Raw genomic sequence first — 20266 nt, forward strand, 5'->3', positions numbered from 1 at the left:
CTTACTCTAAAACAAATGATGGCAACACTCACAGCTCGTCTCATCTAGACTTAGCTGGGATAAACTCATCCATTTTGCAGCTGGACTCTTGAGCAACGCTGGTTTGGTCACAACATTGTCCTCCATTGTGCCACTCACATTTATGTCATAACAGGAGGATCACAACACTAGCAGGTGTGTGGGGCAGACAGAATACAAAGTGTGTTTAAATACAAAAAGCAAAATACTACTCTAACAAAGAACAGCTCAGCTGCACAGGCTCCCCTTTGGGAGATCATCTGGATTTTCTCAGTCGGTGCCAATTTGACTACAGACAAAAGCCTTTTCAACATGCACTGTTCACTTCCAAATGACAATATTTCCATAAGAGGAAGTAGCTACTGTATGTATAAAACATCCTGGAAAGATCAGGGAATTCCTGTAAGAGATAAGGCTTCAGACTATTTAAAAGCTAGACAAACTCAGTCCAATATTTCCTGAATAGAACGGATTTCTTATGTTAATTACTAATTTCCAAAGCTTCCTGGCCAATGAAAGCTGTAAATATAAACCAGGTTTTGAATGGCATTATTCACTAGGCATCAGCATGGGCCTGTGATCTACAGTTTTTCCTGTTTATTTTCCCCCTCTTTTTGGCCGTGGTGAGTTGTGTTCACTTGTGCAGTCATCACTGTGCAGCATTGCAAGGGGGACTGTTTTGCCCCATCATTAGAACAAACACTCAGATGTCACATTCACCTACAAATTATCTGAGAAAAAGCTTGGCTTTTATGGGCAAAAGTATGAACAATCCAGGTTAATTCCTTGCCCAACTCACATGTTTTTGCACAATTGCTAGAGATGGTGATAGGGAAAAACCCAGATCTTTCTCCCAACTGCAGTTCAATGTACAACATTGCTGCCTCTCAGCCTGCACTCCCCTGGCTGTGAAACAAAGAGATGTGCCTGGGTTGTCTCTGGGTGTCACCTCTGCCCTGCACAGAGGTATTTCTTTCACCCTGTTCCCAGCTGCTCACTCTACCTGTGCAGTTACAGGTACACTCAGGACAGCTCTTGGAGCCAACCCTGAGGGTCCCCAAAACACAACTGCAGACAATACATCCCAATTCTCCTCTTTAAGCAAGGAAAGGATAAGGAATAATAAGGAAATTGAGGAATAATAAGGAAACTGAGGAGGATGAAGAAGGTGAGAGGACATAAATACAGTCAAATTTGATTTTCAACAGCAAAAAATAGTTTTAAAATTCAAGCCCAAAGTCAGAAAGACTTTCACTCTTACTGCAGGAAGAGGCATGTTCTTAAAATCATCTGCCTATCACTAGTGCCAAATAAATGTCCTATTTTGGTAAATCCCAGAGCTCTCCTCCATCTCCTGTGCATGGCTTGATGCACAGTTATGGATGACCATGTGCCCAGGAATAGCCCACATGTGAGGGATGAGGGTACACACTTCTTTTTTTAAAGGTACAACCTCTGTGCTTTGTCCAACCTGCCTGGCCTCATTGATTATTAATTGCTAACGAAAGGTAAGAGAGCAAATTATCACACAGAAACACCCAGGAAAAACATCAGAATAACTGGTACCATTCCAAGCAAAGTTTTGGTTGGTCTGTGCATGTTCCACTTTAATTCTAGCAGGTTACAGCAGCCTGACACAGAACCACAAGAGCTGTGATAACTAAACTCCAGGGACAACAGCAATCATCCCATCTGAAATTTCAGACTGCCACTTTTCAAGTGCTGTGAATCATTAATCTCCAGTGCTTGTGATCAAATGAAATCTGTAGTGGGACTGGAGTGTAAACACTATCACAGTGCTGTATAAACAGCCTGACACACTGATCACCTTTAAAGACTGATCAGGGTAAGACTCTGTTTACTATTGAAAGGTGACACTGAGAACAGCAACTCAGCTCTGGGGTTAGGCCACTGTGTCATTCATAACGGGTTAATGCCTCACTCCCATAAAGGAAATACACATTTTCAACTACTTTGCAACTTTCCCAAAACAAAACTAAAGGATAGGAAGGGTTGGAGGAACTGAGGTACAGAAAAATAAACCAAGTATTCCAAAGTCACATGGGAAATATGAGAGAAACCTGCAAAGTCTAGGACCTTGACCATAAGACATGCCTCTCCCCCATGCCACAAAAGATGTTTTTCCAGCAGTTTCAAGCGTCACCAGGTTTGACTCTGGTAACTCCATCTTCTAATCACACATGACTGCAGCCTGACTGCAGGAAAGCCCAGGGCTTAGACTCCAGGTGCTGTTGGCTGCACTGGACCTGTTCCTGCAGACAAACCTCCTCCTCCTCACTGCCCCTCCCATCACTTCTGGACTGCACACCTTTGGTACCAGTGCAGCTCTGTTTGGCTTTGATGAGTGGGGCAGAAACTTCAAAGGATTATTTATACTTGATGAGCAATTTTCACTAATTTCTAGTCACTTCTCTCCATCCCTGGAGGCAGCACAGATCAGAGTGTGGCTTGGCACAAGGCACTGGCCCCCAGCAGCAGTGCCAGTCACAGGTGCCCTCAAGCCCAGAACCTCAGCACTTGCATTGCAGGAGGTTTTCCAGGCTTTGTGCAGCTGGACCCTCAGACACAGGGAAACTGGCTTCTAAAGTTCTGTTTTAGTTTTATTGATTTGTTGTATGTCACTTTACAGCTGAATCAGTTCTTTCAGTCAGCTCATGCCACTAGGCAAAGAGAGTTGTGCTGGTGCAGCAGAGGTGGCCAGCAAAGGCAGGAGCAGGAGGATACCAAGGAAGAACCAGCAGATAAGACAGGGTAAGAAGGCAATTAGCAGTAACAAATGCCAGCACCAACACCAAATACTTCTTCCCATGAAACCACAGGTTCAGACAAAGAGACAAAATATTCACCTAAAAGTGACATTTCACATGTTCTCTCCAATTGCTCTGCAGCCTGCAAGGCAGGACCATGGAACAGCAGCTCCCTGTGTGGGCAGTGCTGTTTTCACAATTTGCAGTTGAGGATTACAGCTATCCCAGGGCGCTGTCGCTTCGTCTCTTCTGCTGACTCATTTCATGACCCAGAGGTTTGTTAGCCTGCCAGCCTGTGGTTTTTATCCTACACTCGAATGTGGCTCAAAACCTTTGTTTACTCACAGAAACAAAAAGTAAAACAAAACAACAGGATTTAGAGGGACTGGCTGGACTGCCACTTCCCTGAGTTTCTGCCACCTCTCCACCAGTGAGGAGGGGCACAATTCAGGTAACCTCCCATACACCCCAAGGATGGTGGTGACACCAGTGCCCTGGAGCAGCAGCCAGGGCACCAAGGCACGGAGTTTCCCTGCAGACATGTCCCTGCAGTGAAACCCAGCCTCTAATTACAGGAAGTGTTCAGTAACCTTAATTGTAACCCTTAGCTACAAGTCACATTAACAGCTGCCTCTGCAGCACCAGCTATCTCACATGCTGACTTATTTGGGGAAGAGTGACTTCCCAGCAGTGCCAGTCCTGCCAGCTGGGGCACGAGCTGCAGGGCAAGGCACAGGAAATTCTGCAGTCACCCAGAAAATGGTCTTGCAGCTCTGACTTTCATCACATTGCCCACCACCAGAGGCTGCACCAATGTCTGCAAAGAGTGAGCATTTCTAGGGTGGTCTGAGTGGAGCGCAGTGACAAGATGTGGATGTGGAACAGCCCCAGTCAGAGGTGCTGGGTGGTCCTGCAGCTCCTGCGAGCTCTCGGGCCACCAGAGTGTGCAGAGGCTGCTCCAAACCACCGAGCTGCCCTCACTGCCAACAGCCTCAGCGGTGCACAGCTTAACCAACCTGCTCTTCAGTAGCAACATGAGCCCACGTGGCTTCTGCCAGCCCTTAATTTTGACAAATGAACTGTTTGTGTGGCCAAACTGCAGAACTGATCCCAACTAAACACAAACCACTGGGTGAAAATGTATTTACTCAAGATCATTTTCTGAACTAGTTTGCTGAGAAGCTGCAAAGAGCAGGAGGGCATCTTAAGCCAGGAGACCACCAAAATTTAAGATGCAAACTTTCACGATCAGTTCTATAAAAGTACTGTCTTGGGCAACACCCCTGAGTATAAAATACAGGCTCTAGACAATCAAAACACTCCCTCACATAGAGGGCTACCCCACCGCCTCTCCTCCCCTGTCTATCCCAACTCTGGATATTTTGCCATCAGAAAAAACTGCAGCCTTTAATAGCTGATGGCTTTGGTACAAACTGTTTTAATCCTTGGCTAGTAAAATAAATCTCTATAGCTCCTCCAAAGCAAAAAAAATCTGAGGGTCTGTGTCTTCTCCCAAATGAATAATCACATGCTTATCCAGCAGTGGAAGAGCAGATCAAATAAATCTAAGAACTGCTAGTTCCTTGCTTTTCAGTAAAGAAAACTGTTCTCTTCTCTGCAGGAGTTGTACAGAAGACAGACTATAGTCATTTACAGAACCTAAACTCCAGCAACACCTACTACTCCTTAGCTTACAGTAACAGTCAGTGCCCAGAAATAGCTCAGAACTCCCTAATACCTCTATAAAAACCATTACCCAAAATAAATCTTACTGAACATTTAAGCCACACACTGAATCTTCTGTCTATTACTGTTCCAGTTACAAATGAAGCTGGAATTATTCCTATCTTTGGTGTCTTTTACCACCTGAAAAGTATCTGCTGCAGCCAGCTCAGCACAGACCTGTGCACATAGCCAGGGCCAGCGACTGCAGCACACTGATAGCAGCAGGGAGCTTCCCCAGATGTCTGTAAAATATGCCTGGCCACCGAGATGCTGCTGTCCCAGCGCTGCTCTGACATTTGGAATGTGTCAGCTCCCCAGGCCAGACATGCTGTCTCACAGGTACGAGCAACAGACAGTTAATGCTTTCACTTATTAACTCCAGGCACACTTATCTTTCAGCCCTGACACCTCAATACAGCACAGCTGCTCCAACACCACTTTCCAAATCTGTGCTTAAGAATGATACATCTGACCAACTCACAGCAAGGGTCAACTGTCCTGCTTTCCTTAATAATTTATTAAGAGCTGGCAGGAGCCACAGCTTTGCTGCACTGTTCAGCTGTTCTAACAAGCTGCACAGTTGGTTTCAGGGGGCAAACGAATTTCAGCATAAAACGCAAATGTGTAAAAAGACAAGGAACACTAATCTAATGGATCAATACAAGTGGGTTGCTTAGAGATGGCAAAGTGCACCGGATGCTGCTGACAGAGATCTTTACCCCCATGCCCCAGCTCATCTCTGAAAGCCCCACACGCCCTTGCTGCTGTGAACCACAGCTTCATGCCCACTTCCCCAGCAGATGCTGCTATGGAAGCCTCCAAGAGAGCACCCCAGGAGCTACAGCCTGGCTATGATTTTGAGTGTAATGACACTCATGGATGTGGGTTATTTGTAGTTCTTGTGATGGAAAGGAAAAAAAAAAAAAGGAAATAAAAAATGGCACATGTCCTTATGCAACATTTTAATAGAGCTGGAGGAGTCTATATTTATAGAGTAACCAAGTATCTTAAACAGCTACATAAAAAAGCACATGGAAGGAAACACTAATTCACTTGAGAGTATAAGCATTGCATTTATAGGGGGAAAAATGTCCTGTCTGACAACCATTCTCTCTGTTATGAGAACAATCTGCCTGAATATTATCTGACACAGGACACAGTGTAAAAAATCAGCAAGAAGACCCTGACCAAATTTAAAGATCAGGCTCATTCAAAGTTTCCAGGCAAGTAAGTTACCAGAAGCAGATTAAAGCCTGCACGGTAAGGAACATGTTCCAAAGTTAAAGCAGCAGCTGAAGAGAACAGGGCAGGGCCAGTTTCAAATCTGGGGCGGGCTGTGGACAGAAATCAGCCCATCAGCACAAGGGCTGCGTGCTGCACTTGGAGCTATCGCAGGTAATCGAGCTGGAAATCCACATCAAAGCACTTGGAAAAGAGAAAGACACGGTGGTGGGCTTAAGTGGTGTTGGCATAACCCCAATAACAACAAAAACAACAAAAAGAAAGCACATTTTGACCAGATTTGGCACTGCACACAGAAAAAGACACCCATGCTTTTGCTCTCAAAGCAGAGCAAAGCACGGCTGTTCAGTGACAGCCACGCTGGGGAGTCACCAAACGCTGCTGTGAGCAGCAGCTTCAGGTCTGAGCCCTCCTGAACCACCCAGGGTCCTCCCAGAGAGGGGCACAGAGCCGGGGTCCTGCCCTGAGCCTTTCCACCCTGCTATTCTCATGAGAAGGATCTTTCAAAAGAATAAACTGAGGACACCAAGAGGCTAGGAACACAGCCCTGGGTTTTTCTTGAGGGAAAGGGAAAGGCAAGGGAAAATCAGCTTTAAGAAAATCCAGCTAAAAATCTTGAGGGTAATAGAACGAGAAGCAGCCCATATAGCTTCATACAGAATAATGCCTGCCAGACAAATTTAATTGCTTTATTTGTTCTTTGATAGAGTTAGAGAGCAGTGGATGAAAGGAACACAGAGGAGGTCATATTTTCTGGATTTTAGGACAGCATACATGTCTCACGAAATCCTAATTGAAAAATTAATTCAAAAAGACTTGGGAAGGGGCAAGCACAGCACAGGAATTGAGAACTGGCTGCAGGACTGTAAACAAATGATAATGATAAATGGCACTGTATTGAGCTGAGGAGAGGTCATACTGAACAAATTCATTAATGACCTGGAACGAGGATTAAAGAGCACGCCAACAAAATCTGATGATTGCATTAAAGCTGGATTGTGTCTGATGGATGCAAGGCTGCTGTGAGGTGAAGGGGACACGTCCAGCACCAGGATGCTGCTCCCAGATCCTTGGCAGGCAGGGCTGGCATGCTCCAGCCGCAGCAGCCTGTCATCCATCGCTCTCACCCCGAGCACACAGCACTGCACATCTCCTTCCCTGCTGGCCACGCCGAAATAAAGAGCATTTCCTGCTGCCCAAGAGCCAAACGAGATGTGTGGCAGCAACGCAGCCCTTGGCACACGTCAGGAGTGCAGGAGTGCACTGACAAGAGGAAGGCTGAGACCTCCCAGTCAAACATAGCCAGGAAAGGAAAATCCCACCACTAAAAATTACATAAATGCCTTAAATCCCACAAAGTTTTGTTTTCATGATCTCCCTGATACAGCTCAAAAAATTGTGGGGTTATGGATTAAAGTCCCTGATAAATCCATTTAGGACCAAACACTTCCTCTGCGTGAACTTACTACATTCCAATCCTTATGACAGGGGAGGAGAAAATTAAAGAAACAAACAAGCAAAAACTCCTAACACAAAACAACAGATATGACCCAAAAAAATCCTGACCGAACAAACAACTTTTTGAAAAATTTGAATGAAACTTTTAACAACAGAATTCACTAACACTGATCTTTAAAGGATGAAATAGATAATTTACTTTTTATAAGTACAGCTGCTGATTTTCAGCTTTGGAAGTATAGAGGGTTTAGCACTAGACTTTGAGTTTTATCAATAAGCTACAGGAAAAGATAAAGAATATGCAGGTAGAACAGCAGTTTTGGCTCCCTTCTGCAGTTTTCATGCCAGAACTAAAACATATTTTTCCCAAATAACAGAACCTATCCATCATTTTTATTATCAGCCTGGATGCAGATCCAAGTTTCATCACTTGGTAAGTTAGAAAAACTCTCATTAGCATCTGTGTGTGTAGGGAGCCCATAAGAACACCTCATTAACTCATTAAAGAGGATTCTCACAGAGATTAGCTTCGTCAATCCTTCATTTAGCTACCAATCCATTCATGTGATGCTATTAAGCCCCTCATAAACAGCCAAGTGCTTAGTAATGGAGTGTAGGCACTCAGGTTTGAACCCTACACTGGTGTACACTGCTGCTGTATTTGTGCTGCACCACCAGGAAAATCACTGCAGCCCCAAAGGATCATTTATTTCCAGCTGACGAGCTGAAGCCAATACGCTGGACTAAGATGGGACACAATAACAGTACCCAAAACCCCGTGATTTCAAACCATTCTTAAACCAACCTTCACACATCACACATTTGTTGACATGACAAGAAACATGCACAGGTAAAAGAAAGGGGTTGCAGTTTTACAGTGCAAAGCAACTGCTGCTCATTGCCTGAATGGGGAAGCAGTCAGCAAGGAAACTCTCACCTCCATCCTTAATTTCCAGTTTTTTCTTCTTTTCCCCTCTCTAACCCCTGTTCCATGCATCACTGCTGTCACACCATCTGCAATCTATTTTCAATAAGCCACCTCTGCATAAACAGCACATCTGGCTCTGCCAAGAGAGGCTCCTTCTCTCTCTTCTGGAACAGGCTTCCAGCACTGCTTAGGCTCACCACAGTCACAATGATGACAGAGAAGCAAAATCTGCCATTTCCACATATCAGACAGGTATTGTGTGTTGGTAAACAGCAATTGTCATCCAGGTGGCCCTACAGCAGCTTCATTTTGCACTGGCCTTCATATGGCACAGTGACAATTGGTCATGTAAGAACATGCACATGAGTCCTTCAATTCCTGCCCAAGCATCTCCATTCCCTGCACTGCAGTCAGTGCTGCCTCCACACTGGGAGGTGTCACAGGATTTCAGCCCATCTAAATTCATATCTTTAATACAGATGCACAATTTTGTTTTCAAGCTGAATAATTCAAAGAACATTAATTCACTCCCATCTGCTTCAATGAAACAGATTTTTAAGACCTTAATTAGCTTGTGTGTCCTTTTGACCAAGCATTGGGTTGGTTTTGGCTGTGGCTATGAATAAAAGGCCCCACAACTCTTTACTGCAGCTCACTTAGTATCATCTCACAAACATTCAGCCCAGACCTAGAAACTGCTCTGTCACATCCAATCCACTTTGGAAAACATAAAATAATCTCTGTTACTGGAGGATAAACGTGGCAGCTTGCAGGATGTGCAGGGGATGTGCTGACCCCAGGCAGCTGCCTGGCACTGAAGCTGTGTAGTAAGTGGCTTTCCAGATCTCAGGAACTCAGACAAAAGATGCTATTAATGGCACTTGGGGCTGGAGGGGGGAAATCCTTGAATGTAAAGTTTCAAGTCACTGCACACTGAGGAAGAGGAGTAAACAACAAGAAAAACTTGCTCACAGTAAAGGATTTTGTGAAAGGGAACTCCACAGCTTGGTAGTATCAAAAGCACCCTAGGAATCTGGGGAATGAGATGGGAGAAACTGTGGGGAGACTGAAGTTAAAAACTGCACACTGCATGGTTCATTTTCCTGTAATTCCTTTTATTCATTGCTATAATCAACTTGACATGCAAAGCTGTTCCCAATTTACTGACAGCTTTTCAGCTGACATCTAGCTCTCAAGGTATTTTTTTTAAAACTTAAATAGCTAATTATTCATTGCCTTAAACCAGGATATATAACAATGTCAGGAAATCATCTGTTCAAGTTATATCAAAAAGCCTTTGGGGATTAGTTCATCTCTTTTGTATGCTGCAGAAAACACTCACTTGTAAACAATTAAATCATCATTTGAAATCTGTCTACACTTTTAGCATCTCTGAATGTGGACTGAAAAACCATAAACAAGTACCTTATTGTTGCATCTAGAACCCAGGCTGAAAGGTTTTCCTCCATAGTATCTTATTTGGTGGAGGCTGAGGGCTGAATTTACAGGCTAATACAGGCTCTCTGTAAAACCCGTAAAAAAAAATCTAAAAAATGCAATAGCTGCTTAAGAAGACCAGTTACACTATTCTTAGGTTATGCTGAGAGCAGAAGACATGCCACAAGGATATCAACACATTTTGGCACAGAGGCACTTGACCTCCATGTAACAGAGTCATGGCTGATAGAAAAAAAGCATTTAAATTTAGCCATAAAGGCTCAGCCATTGGCCTGAATCGACAGTAACCAAACCTCAGAGTACCCTGCTTCAAGATGCAAGCTCCTGCATAACACACATTAGAAGAGACCAAGGGACATCACTGGAGCAGAATCATTTAAAACTGGTTTTAGATACCTCTTTGAAATTAATCTATTGCTTTTTGGTCTCCTACTGACTCACTGACTACATTTTTCAGGGCTGTAGCTTTGTGGAATACAAACACAATGTAAGCAGAACATTCCGTAGGAAGAAGCTCCTTTCTAAGCCTGTCTTGGGTAGAATGCTGCAGCAGAAAGTTGCAGTGCCAGGACAGTGCTTGTCTGCACATCTCAGTCCAGCTGTGCAGCCTGAGAGCTTCCATCACCACCCCTGAAAGGGAGCAGTAGTATTCCACCACCCAAAGTGTTCCTTAGTTTTGAAAATTTGCTTGGGCAAATATATATTTTACAACTACACTGGTCACTCAAGGTTTTCATTACAGAGTTATCCCTATGCTCAAAAATTTAACTCTCTGTTCTACTTCTCTAAATCAAAAACCTGTAAAAGTATTGAGATGAAAGGCAAACTTGCTGTTACTGCTTCACCACTAATTGTGTGATTTTGTGGCTTTAGTACCTTGATAAATGTTTTGGCTAATTGATTTGAATCACTGCAGCTGTATCCTTTTTATGATATAATTGCTGACCCAGTCAAGAGAACAAAACAAATTCTCTTCCTTATGGAATGAAAGCCAAGTCTGTTCTTGTGAAACTACAACTTCCTTAGTTAGTGGAAGAAAACATAGAGCACACAGACAGAGGGGATGCAGACAGCACATCATTGTTTCAGAGAGGAACTCCTCCATGGCCAAGAAATCCACTGAGATGGGATCACGGAGGCACAGAGCCCTCAGCTCTCTGGCACTCTCTGGCCTTTGGCCACAAAAAGGGGCCATGAGCACTTTCTGCCTCTAAGTCAGTGCCCGGATCTGGGATAGTGAGTTAATATGGTGGAAATTAAAAATATGACAGGACAGGAATGAATTTCACATATTTAAAGGGTGTTTCCCAACACCTTGAATCTTCAGCTGCACAGAAAAATTCACCTAGAACTGAAGGTGGAATGGTTAAAGCCAGATCATCTCAGATGCCCAGAGGAGAGGTTTGGGTTTATTGTTTGTTTCTTTTTGTTTGTTTGCTTATTTGATTTTTTTAACTATAACTGAGGAGTACATACATTCAGTTTCTGACATGGTACCTTCAAGTAAATCAACACTGTAAACTGTAGACTAGTGGGAAGTTCTTACCCAAGGTTCTCACCCAAGCATAAGGAAGTTTCCTACTTGCTGGAACAAACAAGAGCTTCTGAGAAGAGTGCAGACTGATCTTCCAGGCTTAGTAAAAAAAAAATAATTACAAGAAGTTGCTGCATGTACAACATCTCTTTTCTTGAAGATACCATCACTGATCTAAAGCATAAATAAACACTGTTGCTCTGTCAGAGACAGATAATTTACTGAACATGACATTGCTAATGGCAATATTATACAAGACACAAGTGTTTCAGACAAAAAAAAAATCTGAAGAAGGTATTTCTCATTCTAACAATTCTGCAACTGACAGGTGACTGCTGGGCTGCAGATAGGAAATTCAGTTTTATCTAAGAGGAAACACACCTCAGCTCATTCTTTGGGTAGTTTCCGAGAGCAACGGTTCCTTTAAATAAAGTCAATGCATATATCAAACACCTCTTAAACTATAAATAACAAGATTCCTGTATATGAAAAATAATGCAGGTTTTCAACAATATCTCCCTCCTAGAGTAACTATATTTTTAGAGAGGTAACAAGTTTTAAAATGCAAAATTTCCACAGCAAAATCTGTCAATGTAATCAACACTGTTCAGTTCTTTCTAAGGAAATGACTTTATTTTTTTAAACAGTCTACTAATTAATGTTTAGAAGAAAACATTTAATTTATTTGTATTATTTTGATTTAAAATAAACTGTAAATTTCAGGGGAAATAAACCATAAGTCTACTTGAATGTCAGCTAACACTGCTCCTATCCTATCATGCATGTATGTTTGAGCTGACACTGCTCATGCCTATCACGTGCCATATCTGTATCGTATCAGAATTTCACTTTGGGGATGACTTGAATTTGAATTTAAAAAGAGCAAGTCACCACATCTGACTTTGGAAAGGGCATAAGAGGTAGGTTTGTAAAGAAAGGATCATCAAAATAGCAATCACTGGCTTTTTAAACTGATGTCTTTGAAAGCAACCAAACACATCCTCTCATTCATTCATTCACTCATTCCTTAATGGCCGGGAGAAAGTATGAGCTGTGCTTCAGGGGAACAGGCTATCTGAAAGCAGGGCTTTCTCAGTAAGCTAGAAATACCATTGTTCTAAGCTAAGCAGAAACTTAATGCACAGCCCTTCTGATCTGTTTTAATGGACTGAAGGTTAAGAAACTTCATTACCTTCTTCAACATGTGCTAATCAGGATCTTTAAATAGGATGGATGGGCTTTATCCTCAACTTATCCTAAAAAAGACAGCTCATTTCCGAAAAAGGAAGCAAGGAAATGAGCCTCTGAATTTTTGATTGCTAGCTGAGGAAAAGTAATACACAAAGCCCTAAAAAGGAGGAGTGACAATGCTGAAGTGAGATGACTCAGAGTGCTGCAATTAAGAGCTCAAACCTGCAGGCAGCCCTCAAGAGGACAGGAGCAGAGGCCAGGGTGGTCTGGCTTGTACCAATCCTGGCCATGACTTTCTGGAAGTAATGAAAGATCCAGATGAGAAGATCACTGATGAGGAGATAAAAATAGCATAAAGTAATGTTTGAAACACATAAATTATATGTACTTCACAGCAGCAGACAGGAAGCATTACTCTCCATGAACACGGGGACTCGTTCATTGAAACACTGATGTGCTCAGCACTACCCCCATACAACCAAAATGCCTTTCTACCATTAAGAGATTATACTCCTTTACTCTGTTTATACTCACAGATGTGGAAGTCTCTATTTCAGAGCATTACTCTGCAGTAAGTGACCATTAAAGATGTCCACACCCTTCCCACCAGGAGACACATTGCAATGTTTTTTTGACCACAGCTCTCCTGAAACTTCAGATGGACTGGATTATTTTCCTTCCTATGCTGCATCACAACAGTGTGAAAACCTTTCTCTGAATTTACCAGAGCAAATCCTTTATGCCTTCAATAACTTAAGGCTGTAAGAAACACTTAAGCCTAAATTTCTCATGGAAAATTAAAAATGAAATTTTACGAGAAATCTCTACATTCAGTAACATGAGTTGATCCCCTCTCTGGAGCCAAAAAAGTGTATTTTTAAAAATGCTTAACACTTTACAAATCCATTTGACTACTCAGTAACTTTGCTTTTTTGTATTTGTTTCTCCAAAACCCACTTTCTTACTGCATGGGATGTAAGAGCAAGTAGAATGCTCTTTCCTTTCACATGTACATCCTGGGAAGAAAACAATGCCATATAAATCAGACTTTTACTGAAGAGGGAGATTAATATATCACTTTACAGCAATCTACTACAAACTAATTCCTTCCAATCTAAAGCCAAATATGCCAGCTGATGGTGTCTAAGGAAAAGAAAAAGTATCAGGCAATGAATAAATTCTAATGACAACTCAAGAACAGTTGAAGGTCTTGAAGGCAAATCCTTTGGTCCTGCACAATCAGTCCTTGTTGATGGCAAGGCAGAGAGCTGTGGGAATGCAAACACTGGATGTGCTGGCATCCTGTAACATGGACACCAGGCTCTAACTCTGCTATTTCCCCGAGGAGCAGCAATTTTCTTTGTGCACAGCAAGGCAGTGTGGCTTTCCAGGGGCGCCTCGCGGCCAAGTTTCACACTTGGGTGAAAGAAGGCCATCGAGTGTGGCTGCCAGCAGGCACCCTGCCCGCAGGGACACGGGGCACAGACAGGGTCCTGCCAGGCTGCCCCCACCTGTGACACCAGGGGGACACTGAACACCTGGGATTATTGCAGAGGGAGGCGGACAAATTAAACAAATAATGATTATGAGGTTTTAAAAGCAATTATTGCTTTTCTTTTCCTTGGACAATCAGTTACTTGATTGAACCCAAAAGAAAGCCAGGACTGACTCCTGGAAACAGCAGTTACCCAAGAGAGCCAACCCTCAAAATGCAGCTGAGACAGGGCTAACCTGAGACACCAGCTGAACACTGTCTCCATTTGCAAAGCGTTTTGTCTGTAGTTCTTGCAAAATACTACCCAAACTTTTTTTCTTTTCATTACATGAAACAATGGTGATATTTGCTTTTCAATTTTTAGGAGGCCACCAACACTTTTAGTGTAACCATGACATTTTGAATAGTATTTTCCAAGCTCTTTGTAATGGACACATAGACACAAACAGCCAAGCCCATTGAAATTCATTGAAATATGAAGCAGATGCATGTACAAGGTACACCATATCTAACATTTTGCACCGCAATATATTTAAATGTTTCTGAGCTGACATCAGACACTGCTTAAATTCCATGCAGATAATGGATGGACAGTATCACCCACAGCTCAAAGCTCTGGGCAACTTCTGCAGCAAGAACAAGTAGCAAAGAGCAGTGGAAGGTAACTAGACATGTTCAGGGAAGGAGTGGAAGCAATCTGCACTAATGCAGGAGTGTGCAAAACCATTCTGCACAGCTCTGCTCCCAAAGGAACCAAAGGCAAGGCCAGTCTAGTCAGCAGACCAAGAGTTAACCCATCCTGCTTGGTCTAGTGCTTAAAAATTAAAAAAAAAAAAAGTGCAAAATAAAACAGTGATGTGAGGCAAGCAACCTAAATTACATGTCTTTTTTACTGTCAGGTGTGAATATCAGTACGAGCAGAAGTCTGAAGTATGCCATTGCAGAGTATCCTGAAAGTGATAAAAAGAGCTCCAGCTAAAAAGAAGCAAACCCCTCCTACACCTTAATATGTAATGCAGAAGCTCCTTACTTTGGTTCATACAAAAATAGCAGAGTTAAGTTGATCACTCACAGACTATCAATTAACATGTTCTTTTTTATATCCTCCCAACAACAGCCAACAGCTGGGAGCCAGTGGTGCTACTTGTCACAGAGGACCGGCACACCACAGCCACTTTAACCATGAAGCCATCTCAGGGGTCCTTAAAATATTCTATACACTGTTATTAAAAACTGTGGCCAAGAGCAATTTGAATTGTGTAGCTCAGAAAATCACAACAGCAGCCTGCCCACGTATCAGTAAATAACAAGGATAAGCAACTTATTAATAAATTAAACCAACCTACACAGAGTGCTTAGCAGGAGAGGACTTGTTTGGGATTTCTGCAGGGTGTATTTAAGTATTTCTGCCTGACGTAGCTTTTATGTCAGGGAGGTAACACAGCAGAGCTCACTGAACTTAATTTATGCTCACTATGCAAACCACAGCCAGCTGTGAATTTATTAAAATCCTTATTGCAATAACCATATCACTTCAAGCATGAAAGTCATAGTTCCACTTTCAGGCTTAGTCAACTGATTTTAAAAAAAGGAGGGTAGGGTTAAGATAATAGTGTTAATAGTGTTTAGGTGACCAATAATTCAACATGAGCAACTGAGGAGCTCCCACAAAGCAGGCCTGCTCCTCCCTGCAGCAGTCCCCAGCAGAATCTCCTGTGGAAGAGCCCGAGCCATGGCTTTGATCCCAGCCAGGCTGGGACACCAGGCCTGGCAACCCAGAGAAACACAGCTGGGTTTGGGTAAAGATGAATGATACATGCACACACAAAATGAACCGCTGAACTCTTGGGCACACCCTTCCATCACCATTTCAGAGCCATCCAGCAGCTCCAGTTTTCCATTCACTTGCCAAATAACTGAATATTTCAAAAGTGCTGAGACTACCTGCAATGGCTAAAGGTAGTACTACCTGTGGGTAACGTGGAGAGAGATATGTCTTCTTTGGTGAAAAGAAAACATGGATCCAAACAAACAAGGGCTGATTCAGGCAGCCAGGAGATGAGGGCTTGATTTCTTATTGTAGATCTGCCACCAACCCTTTGTGAGGCCTCGGGCTACCTTTCGTTTCCTCGTCAGATGTGGCAGCATATTCATACACATTTACAAGGCACCACACTTGTACTGAGGTCAAACAAAACCAGGAATCTTTTTAGCAGATCATCCTACAGATTTCCAGCATTACTATCAAGTGGATTTCTCTAACCTAATCCAATCTAAAACAATTTGATGGGAAAAAAGCCCTTAGATATTTCAAATTCATACTACAGCCCAACTTCAGCAAAACATCATGGGGGTACCTCCTTTGCCTGAGGGCTCTCACCCTTTCAGAGTTCAAAGGCTTACCACAAAAACAGGTGTGACAGCATTTCAAAAAAGGCTGCAACCCTATTTTCTTGTCAAGTTGCAATCCATAGTTTGCAACAGAGCAACTTAAATGACAAAAATTACTTTTGTGATAATTTCTGCATTTATCTTCTTTTTCAAAATCATGTAATATGGCTTTACCCTAAAGGGATGACACCTGAAATGAATATAATCATAACTCCTCACTGGCCTATTAAATCAAAACTGTAAGGAGATAAAAGTCAGTAATAAAAAATTAACTTAATTCCTACCCAAAGCTGGGTGGAAATTTCACTGTATTTATTGAAGTCAATTTGCAGCCAGGCCTTGCTCTCTGCCTCAGTAAACTGCATCCCGTTGAAACAAAGCTGTGGAAATGAACCAAGCTCTAGCACTGCTGCCTCTCAGCCAGGTAGCAGCCCCAGCTCTCTGCAGCTGACACCCACCCCAGGCTGCCTGGCCTGAGTTCTCATCACCTGCCTTGCCCCAGGAAGCAGAGCCACAGGCACTACAGCACTGACACCTATCCCAAACCCAAACCACAGAGAGCAGGCATCCAGATCCCGTGCACAGCAGCATTTCCTGAGCATAAACACACCATACATTAGACTTTTTTGTTGTTGTTTAAATGCTGTGTTTGTAGAATGGAGCAATAAAACTTCTTGCAGGTAATGCTGGCAGGCTACTAGGTTGGAAATTGTCTGTGAGAAACAAGGGCATCCCAACATGATGTAAATAGGAAGCACTGGTTATCCCAGTGAAGGGAACTGTCCCACTGAAGGACACACAGCTGAGGTTTGCAAAAGGAGCCAACTTCACTCAAAACTAATGGCATCTGCATGCCTAAGTGTCAAACACTCTTCAAAATTACAAGTGTTAACAAATATTCAACTGGGACTTAAATAAAAAGTGGCAAATGCCCTCTGGATGGTGCCAGAGATCTGCACTCTATTGAAGTTCTTGAAAATTGTGGGTAGTTGCATCCATAATGAAGTGTTTCACATACGTACCCCAAAAATCCCAAAGCTCAGCTTGGGAGCAGTCTTTACTTTAAATGATGCATTTTGACTGCCTAGCATCACATTTCAACAGTAAATCAATTGGAGACAGCAGGTGAGTGAGAGAAAAAAATAAAACAAAATACACTATTTGCTTCTCACATGTGATGTTGGCTCACCCTTGTCAAAAAAAACAGCCAAGATGTTCCTAATTGTGTCTATATAACCACTGACCTTTAAAAGAAAAAGTCACTTCATTTCAGAACACTCAGAATTCCTGAAAAATAAAATAAATCTGTTCTGTCAACAGAGGACACATCATCACAACAAGCAGATACAGAATGCCATAGGAAGCAGCAGCAAATTGTTTTCAGCACTACACAAACTACAGATTATCTGAGCAATTATTTATGCAAAGCTGTGAGGTGCTGAATGTACACCACGGATGATGTTCTGAGCTGGCCAATTTCAGCCACTACAGAAATGTAAAGCAGCCCTCAGCAAAACCCAACACACAGAGCAACCCCGCTCATGTTTACAGGAGCAGGAGACATTTCTACAGCACCCTGGCTGTGCTCAGCCCTGGCCTCACTGCAGCACACATCTGTACAACAACAACTTTCTTAAAACGACGTAGCCCAGCACAATGACATATGTTAAATATAGCCACGAGAGAGCTGGGAGCAGAAATCCATGAATAACTGTATTGATTGCAGTAAAGAAAACCTGGACGTATTTGGAGTGGAGACATTTCCTGATGAAATTCTTTCCATTTGATAAAAACACAGACATTGTCTTACACCTTTCCACACACTAAAACTGTAAAACAAAACTCCAGACACTACTGTTAAGAGTTCGAGTATCTGCTCAACTATTGTTGCAGACAGGGACCTGAAAATGGATCTTCCAGCACAAAGAAAATCTGATGCTTTGAAATTAACCATAATTCTTAATATCAAACAGAAGTTGGAAAATTTGAATTTAGTTCTATGAAAATTCTAGGTAAAATTTCTTGAATGTTTTCTATGCTTTCACTTTAGGAGATGAAGAATTTACTCTAGTGCCCACATTATCCCACATGTATAGTCATTAGCAGGTACTGTATATTCAGACTATATTGTAAGTGATGGGATAGAACAAGATGACAACAACACTAGGAGGGTGGCAGAGCAGTAGTGTCTATTCTGGTCTCTAGTTCTTTAAAGTCTTACACTGAGTTTTCACACATGAAAGTGCATTTCCCAATGTGAACAAATAAATAAATAAATAAAAAGTCAGATATTCTACACTGACTATCCAATCTGTATGCGAAATTCCTCCAGATTCTGGCTGAGACCCAGACTAAAGTTGATTTTACTACCCCTGAAAATTCAGGCAGTTACTTTGTGCAAGTATTACCGGTTTCAAGAATTCACTTTATTGCCAACAAACATTAGGAAACTTCCCCAGAGACAGCTCTGCCCCTCTGAAAGCCACAGGCAGCACTTTTGAGAGTCACCTCTCAGGGGTCCATGGCAGTAACTTGCCTGGCACGTTATCCTTTAACATCCTCACTTTGTGTGCTGCTGGTCCCAGTTTCCCCCCTTACAGCAGATGACAGGAGCTAGCGCTGGGTGGCTCCACAGCTGGGCCATTTTGGGCCATTTTGTGGCCACCACAGAGCACTCTGAGCAAACAGGAACTGGCTCAGGCACAGGGTGCCATGAGCACCCAGCAAAGCTGGGCTGAGGCTCCGTGCAGAAACCCCAAGAGGAAGCGCCGCAGCAGTGAGAGTACGGCACACACAGCTGGGATTCATGGGGCAAAGAGAAAAACGAAAACCAAGAGTGGTTACAAGATGAGGAACAGTGATAACAGCCAGGGAAAGGGAGGAAGAGGTAGAGACAGTAAGTTTAAAAGTAGGAAGCTGAGAAAGAACTTTACAGGAAGCACAGATGGGAGCTCCTCTTTGTGAGCATCTACCTGTCTGCAGGGGCTGGCAGAACACAGTGAAGCACCCAATGCTAGCATCACCTCCATGACAGGCACTTCAGCAAAAATAAAATCTTTCTCTTCCTGAAAGCCTAAGCTCTGCCCTGAAACATAATCCTCTGCTGTTTGCTTTTCTGCTCGCCTCCTTCCATCAATCATTTCAAGTGCTAGGAACCCACAGTCCTTGCTGTACCCAACAGAGTTTTCATTACTGATACCTCTGCTACCTTATCCAAAAGATCAGAATTTCAAAATCTGCATTGTAGGACACATCTAAATTTCCTTTTTTAAAAAAAAGCCCTACAAACATGTAATGAACATGCAATAACCTATATTGCTGCTGTGTTTGTCAAACTTCCTCAGGGAATCCTCTGCATAGCATTTAGAATCCCTTTGCGCAAAACTTTCAGCCATGCATGAATTAGATTTGCAGTGAAAAACCGTATGAGAAACCCCAACAGGCAGGTGGAACAGCTATGTTCTAGCACAGAATGGCTCCCCTACACCCAATAAAACTCTTGCTTTGTCATTTACTCACATTTAAGTGTTCATCTTTCTGTTACCCAAGCAGCAGCATGGAAGGTTTCTGTCACACTAATCCGTACTGTGTGAAACAGATTTTAAGCAGGTAAGCAAAGATGAAAGTACTTCCAAACAACACAGTAAGGAGCAAGAGCAGTACATTCTAATTTGGGGGCTCAGGATCATCACCTTACACAGAAGTCTGCTGCAACTGAGAAATCAACACCAACACAATGATAGCTCTCACCAACTCATTACTGTAAGACAGAAAGTGCTTGCAATGACCAGAGCACATATGCAGGAGTACAAATGAAGCCTGCAGTTGTGCAGGATACACAACCTGTTCACTTCAGATGAAACTGGTGAAAATAAATATGCAGAAGAAGACAGAGGCTACCCACATTGTTATCAAAGCCCAGCTAATTTATTTTTCCATCCATTATGCCTAGAACGCTTGGGCAGAACAAAGCAAATTTTTTTCTTTTTCCAAAGCTTTTGTTCTCTCTGCTCACACACATGAGAGTGTTTAATGCCTGTTTTTCCCTGGAAGCACAT

The 20266-nt window shown here is 42.7% G+C and overlaps 1 protein-coding gene across 1 annotated transcript in view; it reads right to left on the reverse strand.

The window, feature by feature from the left end:
* Positions 1–20266, reverse strand: part of XYLT1 (xylosyltransferase 1) — a 176962-nt gene that overhangs the window by 134672 nt on the left and 22024 nt on the right. The window lies entirely within an intron of this gene.

Source organism: Pyrgilauda ruficollis, unplaced genomic scaffold, assembly GCF_017590135.1.
Source record: "Pyrgilauda ruficollis isolate IOZ18807 unplaced genomic scaffold, ASM1759013v1 scaffold16, whole genome shotgun sequence".
Taxonomy (NCBI): domain Eukaryota; kingdom Metazoa; phylum Chordata; class Aves; order Passeriformes; family Passeridae; genus Pyrgilauda; species Pyrgilauda ruficollis.